Source organism: Zingiber officinale, chromosome 2B (assembly GCF_018446385.1).
Source record: "Zingiber officinale cultivar Zhangliang chromosome 2B, Zo_v1.1, whole genome shotgun sequence".
NCBI classification, from domain to species: domain Eukaryota; kingdom Viridiplantae; phylum Streptophyta; class Magnoliopsida; order Zingiberales; family Zingiberaceae; genus Zingiber; species Zingiber officinale.
Window position 1 is genome coordinate 130,722,570 of NC_055989.1, and position 15,729 is coordinate 130,738,298.

A 15,729-nucleotide genomic window follows, 5' to 3' on the forward strand; every position below is an offset into this window, starting at 1 on the left:
AAAATGACTTGCAAAGATATAACATTCCTGACCAAGCGATTATTTTATCTTACTGGCAGGTTTCCCGACCTGGCCCATCTTACTCCATCCAAACCTATACCTAGGTGCGGTAAGGCCGAAGGTAATTAGCGCTCCAGGGCCGATCTAGATTCCTGCCCCAGTCGTCCTGCAAGTAGTACGCACATGATGCCAACTTTTTAATAACTTTGTAGGGCACATCCCATTGGGGTGCTAGCTTGGTTACATCTCCCACAGGTTTCACTCACTTCTAGACCAGGTCCCCTTCTCCGAAGAAACGAGGAACCACCTTCTTATCATAATTTTACCTCATCCTCTGTCGATAGGCCATTAGCCGGGCTGCCGTTCGCTCGTGAGTCTCGATAATGAGGTCCAGCTCTGCTAGCCGTCGCTCGACATTCTCCTCGTCGTATAGCATTCTCCTAGTTGAAGGCACCCCGACCTTCACAGGTACCACTGTCTCGCTACCGTAGACCAAGTGAAACAGAGTAAGGCCTGTGCTTTCTCGGGGTGTCGTCTGGTACGTCCAAAGAATACTTTGCAGCTCTTCTGCCCAGTCTCCTCCCACATGGTCTAGCTTAATTTTCAGTCCTCGTACAATTTCTTGGTTGATAACCTCGGTCTGTCCATTACTTTGTGGATATGCTACAGATGTGAACGCTTGAGTAATGTCGAACCCCCGACACCAGGCCTGAATCTTCCGACCTTGAAACTATCTTCCATTATCTGATACCAGCTTATGGGGTATGCCGAATCTACACAAAATATTCCTCCATAAAATTGAATGACCGTGCTCTCGGTAATCCTGGCCAGAGCTTCGGCTTCCACCCATTTGGAAAAGTAATCTACATCCACCAGTAAGAATCGCCTTTGGCCGAATGCCATCGAAAAGGGTCCGACAATTTCCATACCCCACTTATCGAATGGGCAGGAAACTATAGATGTCTTCAACACTGAGGTGGGCATATGCGTCAGATTTTGATGTTTCTGGCAGGACACGCAAGTGTTCACCAGCTGCTGAGCATCTCTTTGTAAAGTGAGCCAAAAATATCCAGCCAACATCACCCTGTGGGCTAGCGTTCGGCCTCCAGCGTGACTTTCACAACACCCCAGATTCATTTCTCGCAAGACCTGATCTGCCTCTTCTATGTTTATGCATTTGAGTAAAGGTTTGGAAAACGCCCACTTATATAATTGATCTCCTATCAGAGTGTAGGTATGGGCCTTTCTCCTGACCAGTCGCGCTTGTTCCAGGTCTGTTGGCAGGGTGCCCTGTTGAAGATAGCTAATCATTGGTGCCCTCTAATCAATAATCTCGTCCTGGTTATTCTGCAGGTCTATTTGGGTTATGAGAAAGGTCTGTGTCATTAACCTATCCAGTACCTAGGTGGTCAGAGAACTAGTCATTTTAGCTAACTCGTCAGCTCGGCCACTTTCTGTTCTAGGAATCTTGCTGACTGTGACCTCCTTGAACTCTTCTTTCATCTTTTCATAAGTCTCCCGATATACTTGCAGCTTGTCACAGTTGATCTCAAAGTTACCAGTTACTTGTTGAGTTACTAATTGGGAATCTGAATAAATAATGACTCGGACGGCTCCTACATGCCGGGTTGCTTGTAGGCCTGCCAATAGAGCTTCATACTCGGCTTCATTATTAGTGGCTCTGAAGTTCAGCCGCACGGCCAGCTGCAAGATGTCTTCTTGAGGAGATATCAGAAGAACTCCAACACCACTCCCCTGACGTGTGGCTGATCAATCCACATATACTTTCTAGGTTTCTTCTGAGTCAAACTGATGAACCTCGGTTAAGAAATCAACCAGGGCTTGTGCTTTGATAGCTGTACGAGGTTGATAGGTGATATTGTATTCTCCCAATTCGATGGTCCATTTGATAAGTCGGCCAGCAACTTCAACGTTGGTAAGGGATTTACCCATAGTGCTGTTGGTCAAGACCGTGATGGGGTGTGCCAGAAAATAAGGTCTTAAACGTCGAGCCATAAGCACCAATCCATAGACCAACTTTTCCAGAGCTGTGTACCAAGACTCAACTCCCTTTAATAGATGACTGAAAAAATACACTAGCTATTATACATTGTCTTGTTCTTTCACTAATACCACCCCCACGACCTCAGGGGTGGTAGATAGGTAAACCCAGAGCGGTTCTTCGGTGACATGCTTGAACAAAGAGGGCAAGGTCTCCAGATATTTCTTCAACTCCTCGAAAGCCCGTGTGCATTCCTCATCCCACTGGAACTTGGATGCTTTTCTAAGTACTTTGAAGAAGGGCGCTAATCTGTTTGTTGATCGGGAGATGAATCGAGACAGAGCTATAACCCTGCCTACCAATTTCTGAGCCTCCTTCAAGTTCTGTGGAGCCTTCATGTCCTGGAGTGCTCAAACCTTCTCCGGGTTGGCCTCGATTCCCCGCTCTGTCACCAGATACCCTAAGAATTTTCCTTCTTTGGCCCCAAACAAACACTTCAAGGGATTTAATTTTAATCCGTACTGTCGTAGGGTGCCGCAGGTCTCCTCCACATTGCTATCAGATTTGCCGCTAAGGGAGACTTGATGAGTATGTCATCTACATAGACTTCTACATTATGCCCAGCCTGCTCTTGAAAGATCTTGTCCATCATCCTTTGATAAGTGGCTCCAGCATTCCTGAGCCCGAAGGGCATGCCAGTGTAGCAGAAGGTACCATCTGCCGTAATAAAACTAACTTTTTCTTGATCTTCCACGGCCAAGGGAATTTGATGGTACCCCTGATAAGCATCCAGCATGCAGATTCTTTGGCAACCGGCAGTTGAGTCCACCCGCTGATCAATTTTAGGCAGAGGATAGCAATCTTTAGGGCTAGCTTTATTGAGATTCCGGAAGTCTATGCAGACTCTCCACTTATTATTGGGTTTTGCTACCTAAACAACATTGGAAAGCCAGGACGGGAACTGTACTTCTCGGACATGTCCTGCTTTCCTGACCTGGTCCACTTCAGCTCTGATAATTTTATTCTGGTCGGTCGAAAAATTTCTCTTCTTCTGCTTTACAGGCCTGGCATCTGGCAAGAGATGCAACTTGTGCTCTGCCACTTCAGGTTTGACCCCTGGTAATTCCTCAGTGGACCAAGCGAAGACATCTCTGTTGCGGGTCAAGCACTGGATCAGTTCTTCTTTGAGCTCCAGAGGTAGGTCACCTGCTACCCGAGTAAAACTTTCTGGACGATCAGGATATAGCTGAACTTCCTCCCAGGGAATAGGTTCTTCAACTATAGGTAGGGGTTCTTCTTGAATAGTGTGCACATTCCCATCCTGAGTCCTCTGTGCTTTGCGAGCTTCTACTTTAACCATGTCAATGTAGCATCTCCGAGAGACCCGCTATTCTGCCCCAACTTCCCCGACCTGCTCGCCGACCGGGAATTTGATTTTTTGATGGAATGTAGAAACTGCCGCCCGGAATTCATGCAAGGTCGGTCAGCCCAAAATAACGTTGTAAGAGGAGGGCGAATCAACTATGAGGAAGGTGCTTCTCCTAGTTCTCACTAGTGGCTCGCTTTCCAAGGATATGGCCAGCTTGATCTGACCTATGGGTCTGACCTCATTACTGGTAAAATCATATAAAGAAGTGGCTATCGACTGGAGCTCATTGGCGTCGATCTGTATTTCTTCAAAAGCATATCTGAATAATACGTTGACAGAGCTCCCAGTGTCAACGAAGACTCGCGCCACGCGACTGTTGGCTATAATAGCCTTGATGATGAGGGCGTCGTCATGGGGCAGCTCCAGTCCTTCCAAGTCTTACAGACCGAAGCTGATGACCGAACCAGCAGCCTGCTCCTGGCTGCACCCTACAGCATGGATCTCTAATCGACGCTCATGGGACTTGCGCGCCCGACCTAAATCTCCATCAGTAGGACCTCCGGAGATCATGCCAATATCTCGGATGGTCGCGTTGCCTCTGTTCTTGGCCTCGCGGGCCTCTCCTGGCTCCCCAGTGTGCCCTTGCTGCGGCATGCTAGGGCCTCCCTGATCTACTCGGGGTCTACCGGCTTGCCCCGCCGAGTTGTGTCTTTCCTCCATCATTCTTTGGACTTGAGGTGCCAGCTCTGGAGGTGGCAAGCCCAGCTCAGTCGCGCACCGGGAATCACGGGCAAATTGGAAGCAATCGTTGGTGGTGTGCGTGTGGGACTAATGGTATGTACAGTAACATGGTCCCCAAGGCCCAGGTCGGGGGACCTGAACTGCAGCTACACGCGAACCCGGTCGAACATCTTGACCGGGATGGAAGGTAGGTCTGGTTTCCCGAGTGCGTGGAGGGAGAGGTTGAGCTGGCGGTTGAGGTGCTCTTCTCTCCGGTCTGTTGGTAGAAGGAGGCGGTTTTCAGCCTTCCTTTGAGCTACCTGTGCCTTCTCTACGTTTATGTAGCTGGCGGCCTTCTCTAGCATCTCATCGAAATTCCTTACGGGATTTCTGATGAGGTCTCTAAAGATCTCCCTCGGTCAGCCCATGGGAGAAGGCGCTCATAAGTATTTCAGATATGGCCAAGGGAACGTCCTGGGCCACTTGATTGAAGTGCTTGATGTAGCTTCTCAATGGTTCAGCGGACCCTTGCTTGAGAGCGAACAAGCAGTGGTCAGTTTTTTTATACTTCCTGCTACTGGCGAAGTGGCGCAGGAAAGCGATCTTGAAGTCAGAGAAGCACGTGATGGACCCATACGGCAGTCCATCAAACCACTTCTGGGCGGAGCCCGATAGAGTGTTTAGAAACACTCGGCATTTAACGGTGCCGCTGTATTGATGAAGCAGAGCCGCATTTCGGAACTTGCAAAGATGATCCTCAGGATTTTTGCTGTCATCGTATTCCCCGATAGCCGGGGGTCGGTACCCTTTGGGTAGCTTCTCCTCCAATATTTTGGAAGAGAAAGGCACCTTCTCCTCTGGCTCCATTCGCCGCTCTTTGCGGGGGACAGTAGCCTTCCCCTTTTTAAAATCTTTGGGCAATGAACTTTCCGCCACATAAGCTTGGGGTTGCTCCTTGTGGCTATAGTATCCCGGCTCTGGTTGATAATACCCCTGGCCAGGCTCTCTGTAAAAGGTCGGAGGAAATTCCAGAGGTTGTTTCCTCTTAGTGCCTCGATCAGAAGCGTGAGCCGGTTCCTTAGAAGATTCAGGTAACTTTTTTTGGTCGGGAGGCGGTAGTCTGTTGCTTTTAGAGGTCGTCCGCTTCTTTGCCTCTTTGAAGAGATCATATTCTCCAACAATCATGGTTACATTGATTCTGCCCGAGTTCTCCATCGTCACGTTCTGGAACAGGTAGTTGTGTTCCCACAAACGACGCCAAATTTGATCTCGTCTGGAAGCTGAGTCGGATGAAGGCGGACCGCGCTGTCGCTGATGTTGACAGAAAGTCGTTGCAGAGCCTGGTTGATCTGGCACCCGCCGGAAAGGCTTACATGAGCGGATGACGAGGGGTGATGACAGAGATGATGAAGTGAGGACCCTGCACACACTCAAACGAGCCCACGAGTCGTTAGAGACCAGAAACCAGGGAAAAGGTCCCCAGGTCAGACCCTCTAACGCTCAAGTCAGGTATTTTTTCCCCAGAAGCACAGAGAAAGGACGAAAAGTAAGAGACGAGAATGAAATGACGAGTGAGCGTACCTGCGTAAAAGACAAAGTTTCCCTTTTTATACTGCAACGGGTGCTTCTAGAGTCTGACGGTTGTCAGGGAATGTCAGGTGTCAGGTTTTATCTGGCAGTGAGTGGCACGTGGCATCTTCCTATAAGTCGGAGAAGGAATCAGCGAGTATTGAGCGCCAGACTGTTAGCATATTCTCTGACAGACAGTGATTATTCCCTGACAGGCAGTGATTATTCCCTGACAGGCAGTGATTATTCTTTGACAGGTTGTTACGATTCCCTGACTTGCTTGTCGTGTAGTGGGTGTCTGCCCCGATCTGTTAACCCTGGACTGGGTCCCCGCGTCGGCCGGCCTCAAGCTGTGGGTGTAGACCCATCTTTCCTGACCCGCGTTTGCCGCTTCAGAACTCCAGACCTGTGTGTCCATTCCTGTCCTGCATGTCCTGTTATGTGACCTCCCGACCTACTTTACCTTGTAAGTCCTGACCCGTAAGCCTTAGCCTGGTTCCGCTTATTCCGAATCCCGACCTGTATGCCTCCACCTGCCTCCGCTTATCCTGAGTCCCGACCTGTATGTCTTAGTCTAATTCCGTCTGTCTCGCCCTGTATGCCTTAGTCTGTGTTTCCAGACTTGTACATCCTGATTCGTAGATCATCTGAGCATTCTGATTCGTATATCCTGACCTATGATTCCTGATCTGTAATCCTCGATTTTCATATCCCGGCCTGTACCCCTTGATCCTTGTGTCTTGCATCACAAGGCGATAAGTCCTGACATGTGTCCTTGGCTAGCACATCCCGACCAATACGCTTTTGTTCATGTGTCCGGTGCCGCAAGGCTATAGGTCCTGACCTGTATCCTTGGCTGACACATCCCGACCTATACGCTTTGATCCAGATATCCTGTGCCACAAGGCTATAAGTCTTGACCTGTATCCTTGGTTGACACATCTCGACCTGTACGCTTTTATTCCTGTGTCCGGTGCCGCAGGGCTATAGGTCCTGACCTGTATCCTTGGCTGGCGCATCCCGACCTGTACGCTTTTATTCATGTGTCCGGTGCCGCAGGGCTATAGGTCCTTACATGTATCCTTGGCTGACACATCCCGACCTATACGCTTTTGTTCCTGTGTCCGGTGCCGCAGAGCTATAGGTCCTGACCTGTATCCTTGGCTGACACATCCCGACCTGTACGCTTTGATCCAGATATCCTGTGCCACAAGGCTATAAGTCCTGACCTGTATCCTTGGTTGACACATCTCAATCTATACGCTTTTGTTCCTGTGTCCGGTGCCGCAGGGCTATAAGTCCTGATCTGTATCCTTGTTTGTTCCTGTGTCCGGTGCCGCAGAGCTATAGGTCCTGACCTGTATCCTTGACTGGCACATCCCAACCTGTACGCTTTGATCCAGATATCCTGTGCCACAATGCTATAAGTCCTAACCTGTATCCTTGGTTGACACATCTCGACCTGTACGCTTTTGTTCCTGTGTCAGGTGCTGTAGGACTGTAAGTCCTAACCCGTATATACAGGCCCGACCCCGGAATGTCACTCGGGCCTGACCAAGACCCTCCGTTGTCCCGACCCTTTGAATTCCACGTAAGCTGGACTTTTGACCTCCATGTAGGGTAGAACTTTGACCACCCCGTAGGCCAGACTTTTGATCGTCACGTGAGCTTGACTTTTGATTGCTGCGTGAGCTTGACTTCTGACCATCCCTCTGCCTTGACTTCTGACCACGTCATCACCTGGACCCCACGATCATACACCGTATTAGTGCTAATCTTTAAAGATCAGCTTCAATGTTAGTGCTAGTTTATAGAAACCAGACCACTTTACATGCAGGAGAGATAAGAGAATTAGAATGCCCCCAGGGCATAGCGCAGATGGTGGGTGTATGACATCTCTGACGTAATAGTCAGGGGTTGATTTTTAGGAACTGATGACCTGGGATTTATCCTACCATACGTCTATAGCTTGTGTACCTGTATGTACCTTCCTTTATATCCGTGGGGTCGGTACTAGGAGGATCGTTAAGGTAACGGATTTAAAAGGAGAGAAGAGAATTAGAAACTAATATCATTTTACATATAGAAGAAAGAAGAGAGAAGAGAAGAAAATTATTGTACATAGATGAGAGATTAAAAAATTTGAATTAAAATCACATTAGATGATCATGTAAACTGCCCGTCATGGTCACCTATATAAAATGTCTAGCATTAGATAACACTTTTTATCTGATTCATTTTTATTTTTTTTAAAAAGCAAAGTTCTAAATTTGAGACTCAATAAACATTTTTGGCAATTAACGTTCCTCATTCAAAATTTCAATAGAATATTCCTTATTTTTTACAGTATTTTAATTTAGAAAATATTAAAAAGATACTTAACATAATTAGTGCTGGAGAGTGAGAGACAGAGAGAAAAGTTATCATGTGATACGCTCCGTGCGGTTTAGTGTGGTGCATATCAAAATTAGTACTGATTTAGTGTGGTGCATATCAAAATTAGTACTGGATCAATCAGTGGAGTGATTCAGCTCCGCTTCGTCTTCTCGTGCCTGCTGGATTGATTCAACCCCGCTTGTCTTCTCGCGCTCGTCGTGCCAGTCGCACCCTTCGACCGTCGGCGGCCTTCGACCGCTTGCCCCCGAACTTTACTATAACCGGAGGGGAAGGTGAACCCAAGGGGTTCCGGTAGCTGTTGGGGCTGGATTGCGTCCGAAATTGGCCCCGCTTGTCTTCTCACGCCCATCGTGCCAGTCGCGCCCTACCACAATCGGTGGCCTCCGGCCGCCTGTCCCGAGCTTTACTATAACCAAAGGGGAAGGTGAACCCAAGGGGTTCCGGCAACTATTGGGGTTGGATTAAGGTCGAAATTGGCCCCCGCTTGTCTTCTCGCGCCTGTCGTGCCAGTCGCGCCCTCTCACTGTCGGCGGTCTCCGGCCACCTGCTCCGAACTTTATTATAATTGGAGGGGAAGGTGAACCCAAGGGGTTCCGACAATTGTTGGGGTTGGATTGCAGCCGAAATTGTTCACGATCGTGAGACGGGTGTGAAAAGATGAGGGCTGAATCGATCTAGCCCCTGCTGGATTGATCCATCGCACGTAAGAAGACCAGCAAGCGGGGCTGAATCGATCCACTGATCGATTCAGCCCCGCTTCATCTTCTCGCGCCTGCTGGATTGATTCACTGATCGATCTAGCAGGGCTGAATCGATCAGTGGATCGATCCACTGCACCGATCCACACGGATGTATACCGTAGGATTATATTTTCGTGTATATTAACAGTTTTAAATATTGATAGAGGGTATGATCATGATTATAATTATAATAATTAATTTGAGTTAATTTAGTCTGTATAATGATTATGATCATTGATTGTGGTGGAGAATACAGGGGACTATGTGATAGGCATAAAACTCGGTTCGAAAGAAAATGGATCTACCTTACAGGGGCCAGGTAGACGAGCGAGTGGGGGTAGTGGTCCAGGCACATTCTGAGAATATGGATTGACGTACAAAAAGTGTGTGGCAGAGATTAGGTGGTCTAGGCATTAAAATAAAATGAAAAAGAAAAAAAAAACACATCAATTTCACTTGATGCCAAATTATAGAATATATATATATATATATATATATATATTTTCCTGAACTGAGCTGAGTCCAAAACATCCTATTTTAGGTACCTCTGCCTGTGCCAACTTAAACATTCGAGAGATTTAGTTAAAATTCATCTTGACCTCCTTTCTAAGTTTTTTATAAAGGGGCTACAATTACCCAGCTTACTCGTCATCCTATTCACGTGATCCCCATCTACGTGGTCGCATCTCCCGAGATCTTTTAGCGAAGCCGGACTTACTTGATAAAGACTGACTCCATAATTTGTCCTCGAGCAATGATACAGCAGTTAGATATTTTAAGTTATTAATCAGATGTTTAACAGTCAAATTTTAGTTGCGAACAATTTATAATTTTAAAATGATAAATCTCAATGATTAAAATATAGTCAATCAGAATTTAAATATAAAATATTTTATTATTATATATCATCTCAATTAATACATGTCAATAAAAAATTAAATATAAAAGATTTTATTTTGACTGACTTAATTTTAATTATTTAATATTGTCTATTTAAAAATGTTGACGGCTTGAATGGTAAAACCGACTGCACAATTAGGTTATCAGTTAGCAGCGATCTGACTCAATGATTTTTTTTTTCTCTAAATTTTAAAGTCGAATCATATCATATGCAGGGTATTAAATGATGATTAATGGCGTTAAATGCAAAAGCGAGTGGTTTCTGAGTACATTTAAATGAAACTAGGACAAACATTAAAACAAAATATTTCAATAAAATTAAGAAAGAATCGAAGTTAATAAATAGGATAAATGTTGGAGTTCTGAGTGTGCTCCGAATTTTTTTTTTTAAAAAATACTTCTAAAATATTCATAAATTTTTAAACATTTTACTAAATCGCATGGTACTGTCCGAAAATTAAGTCAGACAGATCACATGATAGAATGACCGGAATGTTAATTAAATCATGATATTTTGAAGGGGATATACTGAGCTAGTTTTTATGTTGATCAAGTCGTCAGAAATCTTCTGATCAACGCTACCTGTAGCCAATGATCAGGTTGCACCAGTCCTTGGTACCTCAATATTCGAGGCAGATCCAACGAATATATAAGGTACAACCTAATAGTAAAATAATAAAATGAATGTAGAGTGGGTACGATAACGTACCCTGGCCTAGGGGAGCGCCTTATGGTGGATCGGTGAACTGGTCGGGGCACTGCTCGAGTTGTTGTGACCCGGAAGAGTAGATGACTCTGAGCAGGATGAAGAGTTGGATTGGAAGGCACCTAGTCGAGCGCAATCTGGATTCAGAAGACGACATGTAGTGGGGACCTAGCAGCAACACGTAGACCGAGATATGATATCGATGCGTAGACCGGGATATGACATCAGCACGTAGGCCGGGATAGGGTATCGGGCCACAGGCCGACATAGGACATCAGGGCACAGGCCGGGATATGAGATTGGCATGCAAGCTGTAGCTCGGGGGAGGTTGGATCGCATCAACAGCGCCTGACGACGCGGATCGGGGGCTAGATCTACGTCGGACCTAAGGACAAGGGCACTGGACGATCATAGATCGGATTTGGAGACGGGGCGATCGGTAGCGATGACGGTGGTTGCTGCTGGATATGGCGGTGACGACCTCCCGCTGGAGGCTACGTCGGCGCTGGACTGTTCGCTCAGGCTGCCGGCGGGAGGAGAGGGAAAGGGAGTTGTCGGCGCGTGGAAGGTGGCGGTCGCGACCTCAACTCTTGAGACGACATCGACATGGAGAAGGAGAGGGTTGTTGGCATTGCCAGCATCAGGAAGCAGCATGTATTGTACCCAAAGGATGTCCACATATCTCAACAATGACATGAAATTGTCCACTTTGAACCTACGTCATCATAGTTTTGCTCTTGGGCTCTCTCCAAAAGGCCTCATGTCAATGAAGATATCTTACATCCTTTTAACCCCATGATCTTTTCTAAATCTTTCTAATGTGAGACTTTGATTGAATCCCAATAATCCTCCCCTCAAACGAAGGACCACCATTACTCTCATGGTCTAGACCTCCCCATGAGTATACAGTCACTCTTGACCTGCTTCGGGCCTCCCCGCGAGCATCCGGTTACCCCGACCCACTCTAAGCCTCGCTACGAGCATCCAATCATCCTGACCTACTCTGGACCTTCCCCCCGAGCATCCGGTCACCCTGACCCGCTCTAGGCCTCCCCGCGAGCATCCGTTTCTGGTTACTCTTGACCTACTCTGAGCCTCCCTGTGAGCATCTGAATACCCTGACCTACTCCGGGCCTACCCATAACTTCATTCAAGGCCATCCTACATTGCATATGGTCTGTACCATGACTCTGATATCATTTGTTGTGCCCAAAGGATGTCCACATATCTCCATAATAGCATGATATTGTTCACTTTGAGCCTATGCCCTCATAGTTTTGCTCTTGGGCTCTCTCTAAAAGGCCTCATGCCAATGGAAATATCCTACATCCTTTTAACCCCATGATCTTTTCCAAATCTTTCCAATGTGGGACTTTGATTGAATCCCAACAACATGCGTGTCGAGGAGGAAGGGGTAATGCGGTGGCGTTGGCAGCCCCAGTGGTACCAATTCAAAGAAGGAAGGAAGCGACTGCGAGAGGCAGTGCCAACGCTAATCCGGTGTCACTAGCGTAGGGAAGGAAGGAGACGGCTCAGAGGCGATTATCGTCGACGAGCGTCGTTCGCTAGTGGCGGCGAGAGACCAAGAAGAAGCTCTCTCCCTCCCCTACTTGTGGTGGCAGCGGAGAAGCCCCACGAAAACACCCCTTTGCCTCCATGCCTCCTCTCCCCTTTTAAGCTCTAAACAGTGAAAAGATAAAATTTCCCCTCCTCCCCCTCCTAATTCCTCCTTTGCCCTTAAGACATATCCACATCACCGCATAAATAAGTTTTGAACTTCCATAATACTTATTATATTTCTGAAATAGACCTTCACTTTGTTTTTATAAGCCAATAAAAGTTTTACTATATGACTTAGAAAATTATAAATTACTCAAATCAAAATTATAGTACTCCTCAAAATCGAGGACAGATTCTTTAGACCATAAAGTGTAGTCCAGAGGATAGACCATTCTATTTATTGGTGAGATCGTATAGATCCCACCTGTTATACAGGTGGGGTTCATGGAATCCTGCCAATGAGCGACCCCTAGTCCAGGAGTGGACCAGGGGTATGGGTCCAGAGGATCCCGTCCCCTTAAAATCTTCTAACTTATTTTTGCCTTCAGATATAAATTCGATAGTATAAATTAAGAATATTAAAATTTTAAATTTATAAAAGTTTGATAAAATTTATCACAATCTATTATAAGAATTAGGACAATGATAATCACTAGCCAATACTACCAATAGATTCTTAGTACTCCTCTAATTCAAAAAATATATATATCAAATTTGTTAATTTTTGAATGATGTAGGTCTTAGTTTAGTCTAAATCGACTAATGAAACTAGAAAACTCCAATTCACTTTGAATCAAAACTAATGTACTTCTAAAAATCTCTATAATATATCTATGCCCTTAGATCTGAATTCAATAATGTAAATTTAAATTACTAAAGTTTTAAATTGATGGAGAAAAAATTGAAATATGTGTTGGTGCAGGGGGCACAAGATACTCAAATTTAGTTTTAATATTGACAAAAGTTCAAAGTTAAGTTGATGAGTGATCTAATGAAGTTGATCAAGCGTGCAGGTAAAGTCCTAGTAAGCCTAGACAAAGGAAAATTCCAAATGAGACTAGGCAAGTGAAAATCCTAGTAGGTCAAGTTAACTGGATACTAGGCAATTGGAAGCCCTAGTAGTCAGTTAGACTAGATACTAGGTAGAAATTTAGCAGATCGAGAACACTAGACGAGAAGTCTAGGCAGGTCAGAGAATCGAATGTCTAGCAGGTTGATGGATTAACGAGGAATGATGGATCAATGAGGACCAGACATTGGAGGCAACCCTAGGGGTCAAGATCGGATACTAAGCAAAAGTCTAAACAAGTCTAGAGGACCGGATGTTTAACATCAGGTAAATTCTCCTGAGAAGAGTGAGTAAGGACGTGGGTTCCCCATTAGAGAATGGTAGGCGTTGTTCCAAGCGCCTAGAAAGTCAAGGCGCCCTAAAACTTTCCATGCACTGGATATGTTCTAGATGCCCTAAAATTTTCCAAGTGCTTAGAATAGGAGGCTTATCACGAGAAGATAAAGAACAGTTACATTGGATCGGATGTGGCCGAGTCTAGACGCCCAAAATGGTTAATATAAGAAGCTTTAAACAACTACCTTAGAACATATTTTTCCAACTCATCTTCCAAGTGCTACACGTTTTGAAAAGTTATTACGACGCTGAAACGCGACTTCGATATCAACACTCCACTTTCAATCTTATTTTGTGTCAGTATACTTGTATTTCATTGCATTTATTTTTTTTTTTGTATAAAAGTTTTAAGGTTCGGTAAATCTATTATCATTCTATCTTTTTGTAAAAGATGAATCTTTGGCTTTGAGTTTCTATTTGGAGAAGGAGATTGTTAGTGGATTGCCCATCGGAAGTGGTCAATGATTGCGGGCCTTGAACTAAAGGTCGTTGGGTTGTGAACTAAGTAAAAAAGAAATTGTGTTCCTTGTTTTCTACTGCATATTTTCAAAAAAAGGAAGTTAGCGAAACACGCTATTCACCTTCCCTCTAATGCTTTTTTAATCCTACAATTAGTATTAAAATGGGGTCACTTTGAATTAGTGCAATCATCATTCGAGCAATTTTTTCATGGTACATTTTTTTCGTTTGTTTTTCTTGTGCGAGATTTGATTTAATGGTTCATCAAGAAGGCTACAACATAGCTTGCCCGCCTCTTTTCTCTGGCGAAGACTTCGGCTACTGGAAGGGTCGGATAGAGTACCACTTGAAGACTTAGCTGAAAATGTGGATAGTAATCCAAATCAGATTCATTATCTCCACCAATGGAGAAGGAGTCACAACCATGTGAAAAATGGGACCAACTAGCAAAAAATAAAATCGAGGCTAACACTAGCTACTAAAACTCTACAATGCATCATAACTAAGGAAGAGCTCAACCGCGTCGGCCCCTTCATCAGTGCGAAGGTCTTATGGGATAAGCTAGTCGAACTCCATGAAGGGACTTTTGACATCAAGGTAAGTAAGAAATACACTATGAGCATTGATGGTAGATGCTCACAAGGTCACTCAAGATCTTTCAAAGGTAAAGTTAGATGAGTTATTCTCTGAATTCAAATTACATGAATAAACTAATGCTAATTCGGTCAAGAAAGGTGTAACTCTGCTTGTAGGTAAATTCAAGAATAAGGAACCATAATCAAAGTCCCAAACCAAACCCAAATATGAAGACGAATTGGATTCAGAAGATGACAAAGAAGTTGCCTCCGAATTAGTCAACCTAATTCAAAAAATGTTCAAGAAAAAGAAAGGATTCACTATGTGCAAAAGCAAGAAAGTGATGCAATCAAAAGACAAGAAACTAGGTTTGAATAGAACCACAAAGCCCAAGTCAGAAGTGGGCTACTACAAGTGTAATAAAAAAGGATACTACAATCTAGAGTATCCGAACATAATGGAAACCAAGAAGTAAAGAAGAAGAAAGACCTTGAAAGCAACGTGGTCCGAGTCTTCAAAAAAATCAGACGAAGAAGAACATGGTCAAGCAAGCTACCTAGCCATGATGATAAAAATTCAAGTGTCTGAGTCTGAGACTGAGTCCTAGTCCAAAGCCAAGTCCAAGTCAAGTCATGGATCTGTATCTGGTTCAAAAGGTTCAAACCCCACTGTAAGTTCTGCTTTAGTTGAAAAATTATATAATATGATATTTTTGCTTAACTCGAAAATTAACCAAATTCAATGTTAAGAACAACTCAGTCCAAAAGGAAGCTCAAATCCTTACAAAGAAGACTAACCCAAATTCTTGCCCCAGTTCAAAATGAAACCTTAACTTAAGTTCGAAATCTTGAGGAAGAGAAATCGAATTTGAAAAGTCAAGTTCAAAAACTTAAAGGATCACTGGAAAAGTTCACATTGCGATCCAAAATTTTGATATGATGCTTGGATCTTAACGAGCAGTGTATAATTGATCTAGACTCGGATACAGGGTTAATATTCGTTTCAAGTCATATATGTCATTAGTTAATAAAACTGCTAGAAACCAAGTCCAAACATGAGTCCTTAATTCAAGCTTGGTTAATCAAGCTGGATCAAATAAATATTGAATCCCTAAGAATCAAATTCACTATCTAGATACATATCAAGGCTATGATTTAGGAGAACTCAATAGGAAAATTTTCTTTTCTTACTGAACACTAGAAAAATATCTCAGATTAGTGATGGGGATTACCAACGGAAATAATGTTTTGTCTGTAATTACCGACAGAATATTATTTCCGTCGGGAAGGCAAGCCATAGCCAGAGAACCTAAGGGATTATTGACGA

General features: G+C 44.5%; 1 pseudogene; it reads left to right on the top strand.

The window, feature by feature from the left end:
• Positions 1-10,848: 10,848 nt before the first annotated feature.
• LOC122048712 overlaps positions 10,849-15,729 on the top strand; it is a 31,505-nt pseudogene continuing 26,624 nt past the window's right edge.